Below are 9,919 nucleotides of genomic sequence, written 5' to 3'. Positions count from 1 at the left end.
CCGGGCACGGCTGCAGCCTCCCGCCCGCCCGCCGCCGCCGCCCGCCCGCCGCCGGGGCGCAGCCTCGCGGGCACCCGGCGGCCCCGGGCCGGGGGCTTGGGCCGGCTCCGCAGGCGCCCGGAGCGCGGCGGCGTGGGGCGGCGGGAGGCTGCACTTTCCCCTCGTGCCCCGTCTCCTTGCCAACCGGCCGTTCGCGTGTTTGTTTTCACGTCTAAAAGGAGCGATACAAAGGTGGAAAACGAGTCTGACGAGCAGACAAAAGAGGGAGAAGGGCCGGGGAGCAAAGTTGTCTGTTGGCCTCCAAGGTTTGGGGGAGCCGACGGAGAAAGAAAATATTTGGGCAATCTGTGCAAAAGCACTGCCTGTCCCAGCAGTTATGTAATTTTTCAGACTGTTGGCCTCTCTGCCTTGATTCGGGCCATCGGCGTGATTGCCACAACTTCTTCAAACTGCGAAATGTGAAAGCCTTTAAGGGAAGGTTAGCCGCATTCAGGGAGTGCTGTGCCCTGTACACAGCAAGTGCTCAGTAAGTGCTGAGGCTGGCGGCACCTGCCCCAGAGATGATGTTTATATAACGATTTTTTAAGGCACCTCATATATGCGTGTAGGCTTATCAGTGAAAACGCAAAAGCATTCCCAAAGGAGCATTTTTCTTAAAATGCCCGTGTCTGTCCTCTCAGTAAAGGGAAGGTCTTCAAATAAGTAGACTGGTGTGTTATGCTCGCACTTGCACGTGGAAATTTCACTACAGGTGCCATAATAGTGACAGCTGAAGTTTATCTCATGTCTTCAGAAATCTATATGACGCCTTTCATCATATTTCAGAGGTTAATGTGCACAATTAACCCTCTTGATATGGGTTCGTTTCTAAGCAGTGTGAAATAAAACTAAAAAGAAATACGTATTATATTTAATAAACATAAGATCAATAGTAATGTAAACTGGTCGAATCTAATCTTAAGAAGAAATGTTTCAGACTCTGTTCTTTTAAAAATACTCTATTTTGTCACTTGATGATGTTTTAAATGTTTTTATTATTGTTAATTTATCACCTAGTAACCTTCTGGGTATCTTCAAGCAGGCCTTCTTAACCTAAGCAATGACTCACTTGCACTAGTGTGGAAACCAGAACTTCCAAGGGGTCACACTAGCTGAAATAATATATATGATTTTAGTAGAACATAGTTTTCTAAAATCATCTCACTCTTCAGCTTCTTATAAAGATTAGTTTATTTTAACTGCAATGGTTATTTTTACTCGCTTGAGCAAGTGCAAATATGTTAATGACTAAACAGAAAAGGATAGGTGGGAAAAAGTGGTGACTAATTGGTGGGGGAGGGGAATCAGGTGCACACCCAAGGGTCATTACAGAGTGTACAAACAACAAATTGTAATTCTATGCAAACAACTGGAAAACGGGTTATATCATTGTGTGTAAGAGAGAATTACAGAACTGTAAGATGAATTCATGCCAAATCATTCATCAGTTTTTGCCAAGAGAATACTACATCTTTGTTAGTGTGCCTTTTTGACATTTTCTCCTGGATTTTCTCCCTTTATGCATTCAAATACATACTAATTATACGCAATACACCACGAAAGTTGAATTTTTAAAGTTTCTTATATGCAAATATAAATACATGTCTGTTTTGTATGTGTACACATATATTCTAAAATCAATTACATATTTATGCTTTTAGACATCTAGACCCAAACTAAATACATAGATATAATTGTAGGAAAGCATTTTTCCAAACTGATGAAATATGTCAAAGTCCATTTAAACAGGAGTAGCTATATTTTGTGGCTTATTTTCACAGCTAATCCCAAAAGGGGAAAATGAGTCACCAAGTTTAGCTCTGGCCCTTTTCTTAAAAATATTTTTCATATACAAAAATCATGGAACTAAAAAAAAAAAAAAAATAGGTACAGAAAGTCAAAATCTCTTTTAATCCCATTTGTTTCAGCAAGTCAACTAGAAGATTGGAACCAAGAGGCTATGAAATAGAGGCCCCTAGCACAATGAAATCAGCCTGCTATAAAAGGCGACACATGCCAGTTTCTCCTCCCCAATGGCAGATGCCACACCCTAAAGCAGACAGAAGGCACTGCAGTCTGTAAGAGCACAACACAAAGCCGGCAGGACTTGGTTTTGTCTCTTAAACCACAGAGAATGCTAAAATACCTTCTTGAAAGCATCCTTGCTGAAGACAAGTGGCGGGCTCCTCGTCATTCAGCTTACAGTTTTTAAACACACCTTCTCAAGAAAACAAAATAAAAGCCTCTTAGAGTTTCATGTAAAAATCTGTGACTTAATAGACAAAAACAGCAATTGTCAGGGGTCCGTTCGAAAATGATGAAACGAGCCCCCATTTCACAAAAGCACAGTTAGAACCATAGATGAGAATTCTCTTGTAGCCACTTGCCTCATTCATCCTATACGGCAACCCTACATGATTGTTTCCTTTTGATGAAATCAGGTACTAGAAATTAACAGGTACATTTTTTCCTAATGAAGTCCTTACTTTTCCACCTCTTGCCTAATTTCAAAACAATAATGACAACTTGAATAAGTCACTCTAACCACAAAGTGACAGAGCTAAAGTCCCCCCACGCTGGGGAATGGCCTCAGGCCCCTGCAGCCCACTCCCACCCACAGGTTGCCCTGCGCCCTCCTGTTTAGCCAGAAGATTACCCATTATTTTCTTAAGCGTTCCTTTTTGGCTACAAAAAGGATTGGTTTGTTTGGGTTTTTTGGTGGGAGGAGGGGAGTTACTTTATGAAAATACTAATATTTAAATACTGCTTCTTTTGAAGAAGTTTTAGGGCCCCAAATAAAAGACTCTTCTTCCACTTGGCCACTTAAAGAGGATTGAGCCAGATGGTAGTTGAAGAATGCCACAGCTCTGCTCTTTCTGCCTTCCCGTAGCCCATCATTCTGTTTGCTTTCAGATTAGTCCCCTTTTACTCTCCTGGTTATTTATTCGATAACTGAAGCTATCACGATTCACTAACCATCATATTTCTCAGTATTCTTTATGTAATTTGGAAGCAATTTAGAATAAAGCCCTGTCAAGGTTTTACAAATAAGAACTATTAAAGAATAAGGCTTTGGATACTTGCTTTCCTTTTAGATTTATGAGAAATGCGATGAATGGAGCTAATGGGATTTCCCTACTGATCTTGGGCAGAGACTTTAAAAGCACTAAACAATTGTCCTTTTCACTTCTCCGATTTAGGCGTTAGCAGTGAATAACCGAGTAAATGCAAGATATGGGACATAGCATTTGATTTTAAACAACTATGTAAATTAGCAGTGGTCCATAAGTTTAGGAGGCAAACAATAGGTGGGATATGGGGGGAAAAAAAAACAAGCGAAAATAATTTAAATAAATTTGGGGACTCTGACGAATAGTAACACATTGTACTTAGTAAGAATAATATAGTATGCATAATCAACCTAGATGGGAATAAGTTCCACTGATTTATCAAACAAATTTATCTTGAATCTACTTTGTGACATGTTTTAGAATAAAAAGATAATTATTCTCTTGGTCCTGTCCTCAATAGGGGAAATAAACAATTACCTTAAAATGTACTCAGGGCTGCCCTGAACCGTCATAGAGGGTTTGGCCAATAAAGAAGCAAGCTCAGACTTTCCCACCCAACAAGATTCCCTGGGGCTATGCCTTGTTGGCAGGCACCTTGCCCTCATCATCAATCCTCAATCTGGCACTGCGCTCAGAGGTAACGCTGGGAACCCACCACTGACGGGGCTACACTTCCAGAACCTTAAGTCAAATTTCCCATTAGGCTACTGCAATCTCTCTCAAAGGTCCCAAGAAACATAGTAACATCAATGAAATGTATAAAGAAACACCTTATTACATTTTAGAACATTGTACATTTTATCTTATATTTGACCATCCACATTTTGAATGGTATGTAATAAATAATATTTTTATTACAGCCCCGTTTAGAAATTTTCTATACCTTTTAGATAAATATGTGTTTGATGACATTTCTTTCATTTTATTCCCATCAAAATCTCTTACTGGGCATTTACAGGTGTGTTTCAATACTCTCTCCTTCTACGATTATGTCATGTCTTCTAATCATCTGTATGGCTTCTGTCACTGATAACCCTGCTGTGTGGATAAAGACACTTTGTAGATAGCTCCACTCTAGTTCTTCGGAAGTAACTACTTGGGAAGTAAACCTATTTGAAGTCATGTATAATAATCAAGAATACGAAGGCAAGTCATTTGGAGAGCAAAATACCTCCATTTTCTGGAAAGATTTTAGCTACTTATCTGAGGCCCTTCTGGGTCTTATATGTGATTAATTGCTTCATAGTACACATAAACTTCTAAAATAAAACTACTCTTCAAGCACAATAAATTCCAAGCAACTCGTGTGCATTAATGTAGTGCATGTGTGATTATTTTTTAACTCTTATTTATTTGTTTGTTTGTTTGTTTTGGGGGGGCGGGAGGCGGGGGTGGAGGAGGAACAACCAAACTCCTTGCTGAGCCCAGAGCCCTATGCAGGCTCGATCATGTGATCCCAAGATCATTACCTGAGCAAAACCAAGAGTTGGACACCACCAACTGAGCCACCCAAGCCCCTCAGTGCATGTGTGATTTTTATTTTACCCTGTGTATCTTCAATTGCTTTGTCCCTGATCCATTAAGATTATTAGTGGGCATCTTTAAGGGTAGGTTATTGGCAGTGCCCTCATTGTTCTGGTAAGGGACAGAGGACTTGGCTATGTGCTTTCTTTCACAAAATGAAATTCACAAATTTCATTGAGAAATCATCAATGCGTTCCTCTAAGAACATCCAAGTTGTTAAGCATACATCTTTTTTTTTTTCTCTCCCTAACTTACAGGAAATGTTAGCATGTGGGATGTTGCCATAGGCCTTAAAATTCAATGGGCTAGATCCTTGGTATCTCTGACCCTTCAGATGTCTCCTTTCTCAAGCCGCACTTCTCTCTGGTGCTGGTGACCTGCTTTCTCAAGGACCGTGTGTGAGAAAAGTTTTCCCTCCCAAAGGGTAACACAAGGAGCCGCTGGGGAGGTGGCCTCTTGGCTCAGCCCCTTCATTCAGCAAATAACGCCCGAGTTACTCCTCTGCACCCGGGTGCCGAGCTCTGTAGCCATCACAGTGGGGAGGGGTGCAGAGAAGGAAAGGAGCGGCTTACCTCACAGAGTGAACCTGCTGGTAGACAAATGATCACACCAGTAAACGTAGAGTTGTGTGCACATAACATGCTCTGAAGAGACAGGGTTCTAGGAGGGCAGTCAATGAAGAAGCCTGACCCAGGCAGGGGAAGTATGGCTTGGGCCAAAAACTGAAAAGTGGGAGAAAACCAGAGAAAGAAGGGAAAGGGCATCCCAGACAGTAGAAAGCCAGTGGGGTAGAGAGCAGAGTGGGGGCCGTGCCAGCAGCGGCCGCAGAGGTGGGGTCCTCGGTCAAGGCCGGTATTCCAAGAGCAGAGCTAAGGGACTGCCACATGTGAGCCGCGGTCTGACAGCGCTGCATCCTGGCTGTCATGGGACCCACTGGCTGCCGGGAAGGGGTGGAGCCAGAGCAGAGGGGAGGTAGCATTGGGGACTGTCTCGGGGTCCAGGCTCATCTCTCAGCCCAGGGAGGCCTGACCACCTCCCTTTCTTGAGGCTCCCAGTGAATTATGAAGAAACACTAAGGATCATAAAAATTCATTTAATGTTTACAATTTTTTAATGTATTCAGCCTCCAAAACCCAGTGCAATCCAGGTGTGCTTTTTTACGCTCAGAATAATTCTAGGACTTATTTTTAATTAATTTATAGTGCCCTCCAGCTGTGTGATCTGTTAACAGATCACAAGTTTAAAACCAACATGATGAAACCCTTTTCATCCGGCCACTGTATCTCTAGGAATAAATGTGTAACCTTACTTGACAACACGAAAGGCTAAATGGGAGCCTGTAAGTGGCTCTCAGAGTTATCTGTCACGACGAAGCACGTCCAAGTGAGGGATGAGAGATGGAGAAGTTGGATGAGGACAGGAGGCACTGTGGGGATGGCGATAAGTGAACTGACCCCACAGAGTCCCCCCACTTAAGAATGTGCAGACTGTTCGCTGCTCAAGGGCTCCCAGCCAAGGAGATGAGTGGGAGCTGCAAAGCCAGCCAGAGCCTCACTTGCCACTCCCTGAGTCCTAGCACAGGACTGAGTCCACTGGAGGATGGGGCGTCTTTTTCCAGTTTACATGAAGTCGTACATGCACGCCTGCAGTGACCCTCCGTGGGGCAGATGGTGAGAGGCTCGGGAAGACTTTGGTACCAGTTCAGATGTGCTCACGAGGCAATGGAAGGATCTGGGCCTTACCTCTCCCTTCTTTTTCCTCCTCCACCCCTTCCTGGCCCAATGTATGAAGCAGCTGGAAATTCCAGCCTGTATCCGCACCATCCAGCCCCCTCCTCCTGTCCCTCTAACCTACCCGAGTTTTCTCAGTAACGCTCCCTGCCCCGCTACCCCTCCACTGCTCAGATAAGCCAACTGTGCTCAGCATAGAGTCTCAGACCTAAAGGCACCTCAGAGGGTTTTAAAAAGCTGGAAACGACTCCTCAGATCCACACAGTGGAAACATTTTGTGACCTGGGAGCCTTCTCTCAGATCTAGGAATTTGTGAGATTGAGATGATCCTTGGGAAACTCTTCAAAACAAATGCACAGAGTGAGTCAAGACACAGCCCTCCGGGGGTACCAGGCTTGTAGCCCTCCATCTAAAAAGACACCTCCGAGCCCTATGACTGTGTGTCCCCCGGAATTATGCAGTGTGGCTCCCCAGATGCTCTCCACTTGCCAGGGATTGGAGGTATCATTTATAGTCCCTGAAAGAAGGCACAGGAAGTAAGTAGAAAACTAGGTTGGGAAATGCCCGGACCCAGGCAGTATCTTTTGTTTTGCACTGACATGGCTTTCTGCCACCTTTCCACAGCTGCAAACCTTGGGACAAACCACCTGGCATATCTGGGGGAGGAAAAGGAGAGGCAAGCCCTGTCCAGAGCACACCTTCCCTTCTCACTCATTTGCCTATTTAAGGATATGGCATCCATCTAGAAAAGGGAAAACCTCAGGCAGAAATAGTTGTATTTAAACCAACAAACCAAGCCACTTCTAAGCTGCTTTGAGTTTCACAGCTATGATTTACAGAAAACGTGTTTTGTCTATCCTGTGCCCCGCAGAGGGGCACATAGATATGGCAGAGAAGCAAGTTGCTTTGCTAACACAACATTTGTTCTCTTTACCCTTAGTAGCTGAAGCCCCAGTTTTTAGCTGGGCACATGACCACCTGTTTAAAAAAATTTTTTTTTAAGTCTACATTTCCCAGATCCCTTGGAGACAGGGAAGTCGGGGTGTTTAAGGGGAGGTGTGCTGCCGGGTCAGTTACTGTCTGCCTTCAGAGTTGGTTTATGAGAGAGGAAAACTTCTGTCTGGTTCAAAATACTGATGTTTTGTTTTGTTTTTTGCTTTGTTTGTTTGGTTTTTTCTTCTTCTTCTTTTTTTAAGTAGGAAACAATATCGAAACCCGATATAGTGCCTATGATTTTTCATAATCCTCACGGCACTTCGAGATTTCAGTAAACCACACAAACCTTGATTTCATCCCGTCAAAAATACAGAAAAATAACAGTAGCTAATTCACTGGGCTTCTGAGATTAAATAATCCTTGCAAAGCTCTGAGCACAGTGCATGGCATAAGGGAAGTGTCTGATACTATTATTTTATTAAGGCCCTTATGTCCCTCTACTGGGCTATCAATACCTTAGGGACAAAAAGTCCCCACCTTCAAGATTCTTTTCCTTCTTCCACCATACTCAGAAAAGTCCTGGACCCACGGTGGGCTCTTAGGACTTAATTGTCAAAAGAACTTTGTAGCTGAACACAAACATCCAAGTAAAATTATTCACATGCATTTTCAAATTAATTGTTTCTTTCAATGCAGAGAACTGATGTAGCTTAAGGAACAATACCTTTATGTAGTTAGCTAATCATTTTAAAATAAAGAAAGGACTCCTAACTGCTTCTCCTCCTTCTCCTTTTTAATTTGCTTCAGAGGTGTAGGAATTTTTTCTGAAAGGGTCAGGTCGACCTATTATGGTAATATAACTTGTAGGCTATCTTCAGAGGGCTACCACTCTGAGACACTGATTTCCCATCTTCCTCCCTGGGTGAGACTTCATGATCCTTGCAGGGTCAAGGGGTATCACGTGAGCGTGAGATCTGTAACCGGAGAGAGTTGCATTGAATATGTTTAACGCTCGAGCCCATCACAGTAAGTCTCAGTCTGTATTGGTTAGCGCGACACTTGTTTATAAACAACATGATTATTAGTGCTGATTCTGTGAGATTGGTTTCCCACTGACCTCAACAGAAACAATGCAAATATTCACCCTTTTTTAAAGCATAGTAAAACGCCTGTGGTTTTTGAAGCCAGACCAAGAACACACGTAGAAAAGCCCATGGATTATTTTAAGTGAACTTATTTTTTTAATCTCATTAACTTTACACCATATGCTGTTTATTTTTTATATCCTGCATAGGCTGAAAAATGAAAATAGAGCAGGCACTGGGCTTCATTACGAGGATGACATCCACAAACGAGGAAGTTCAGAGGAAAACAGAGACAATTAAGAGGACTTTTTAAGATGACTTAAAAGATTTTTAGAGCTCTGTGCATTCCTTAACTAAGCAACCCGGGAGGCAAGCAGGAAAGCTGCTGCCCACCACATGAAAAGAGTATTACCTCTGGCAGCTTCCTGATCTGGAGAAAGAAGCTGGACTCACATCCCAGTTCCAAATTTATGGGCAGTGCAAGTTTTGGCGATTAATTTTCTGGGTAGCAGAATATACATGAAACAGTAAATATCTACCTTGCATGTTTTTATTTGGGGAGGGAAGGTTTGGGTAAGACTTAAATGAGAGAGAGAGAGAGAGAGAGAGAGAGTGTAATTTGACATATTGCCTGAAATTAAGTGGTAAGTAAGGTGTGTGTGTGTGTGTGTGTGTGTGTGTGTGTTTGATTTCTAAATAGAATAGATATCTGTCATGTGATTTCAGGAAAACTAGGTATGGTCCACTCAATTCCAAACTTTCTTCTGCTACTTAATTAACATTTCTCCATTAAAGATTTATGGATTTATTCTTTTCTTTAAAGGCTCTGCGCCCTATCAGAATACAAATATGTTTCTACTGAGTAGTACCTAAAGCTTTTATCGGTCACTGACACCATATTATGAATATATTTTGGATCCATTCCTGAAGGCTTGCTTTGGTGCAGAAGAAGAGGAGGGGAGAAAGAGAGCAGGACCGAGAGCAGAGAGCTGAAGCAGGACCCAGGGCAGTGAACGAGAAGGCTGCGAGGCTGGGGAGAAAGTCTGTTCACTGCACAGTACCCCCTCATTCCCAGCCCCACCTATTCACAAGCTAACCCTATGGAAAGAAGAACACACCTACCCCCTGAAAAGGTTTTCTTTCCATCCTGACAGTTCAGGCTTCTGGGTCCTCAACCCATTTCCTATAGGCTGGAATCCCAGGATTTGTCACTGCTAGCCCTGTCTCAGTTGATCCTTGGCAGGGACTAGGTGAGGGAGACGGAGGGCTATGCAGGCTGGAGGTGCCTTTCTAACCTAGTCCTTCCATGATTCTGTGGCTTGATACGACAGTGGGTAGTTAGAAGCGTTTTTGCTTTGGAGGTGATCATGAAGCCTGGAGAAGCTCTCCACCACCAAAAAAGAATGCTGGTACCAAGGCTGGAGGGAGGAGGAAGGTGGCCTCCAGAACGCCAGCCCTGCCTGTGGGGCCCTGTGGGACCCTTTGTTTGCAATGACAAAGAATAGCGGCGGGGGGGGGGGGGGGGGGGGGGGGG

The 9,919-nt window shown here is 43.5% G+C and overlaps 1 long non-coding RNA gene across 1 annotated transcript in view; it reads right to left on the bottom strand.

Annotated features, from left to right (window-relative positions):
* Window positions 1-8,120: 8,120 nt before the first annotated feature.
* Window positions 8,121-9,919, bottom strand: part of LOC132017514 (uncharacterized) — a 42,950-nt gene continuing 41,151 nt past the window's right edge. Inside the window, exon 4 of the long non-coding RNA XR_009404304.1 lies at window positions 8,121-8,274. This is a non-coding gene — a long non-coding RNA (uncharacterized LOC132017514). The remainder of the gene's footprint in view (window positions 8,275-9,919) is intronic.

Source organism: Mustela nigripes, chromosome 5 (assembly GCF_022355385.1).
Source record: "Mustela nigripes isolate SB6536 chromosome 5, MUSNIG.SB6536, whole genome shotgun sequence".
Taxonomy (NCBI): Eukaryota; Metazoa; Chordata; class Mammalia; order Carnivora; family Mustelidae; genus Mustela; species Mustela nigripes.
This window is presented reverse-complemented; position numbering and strand designations above follow the sequence as displayed.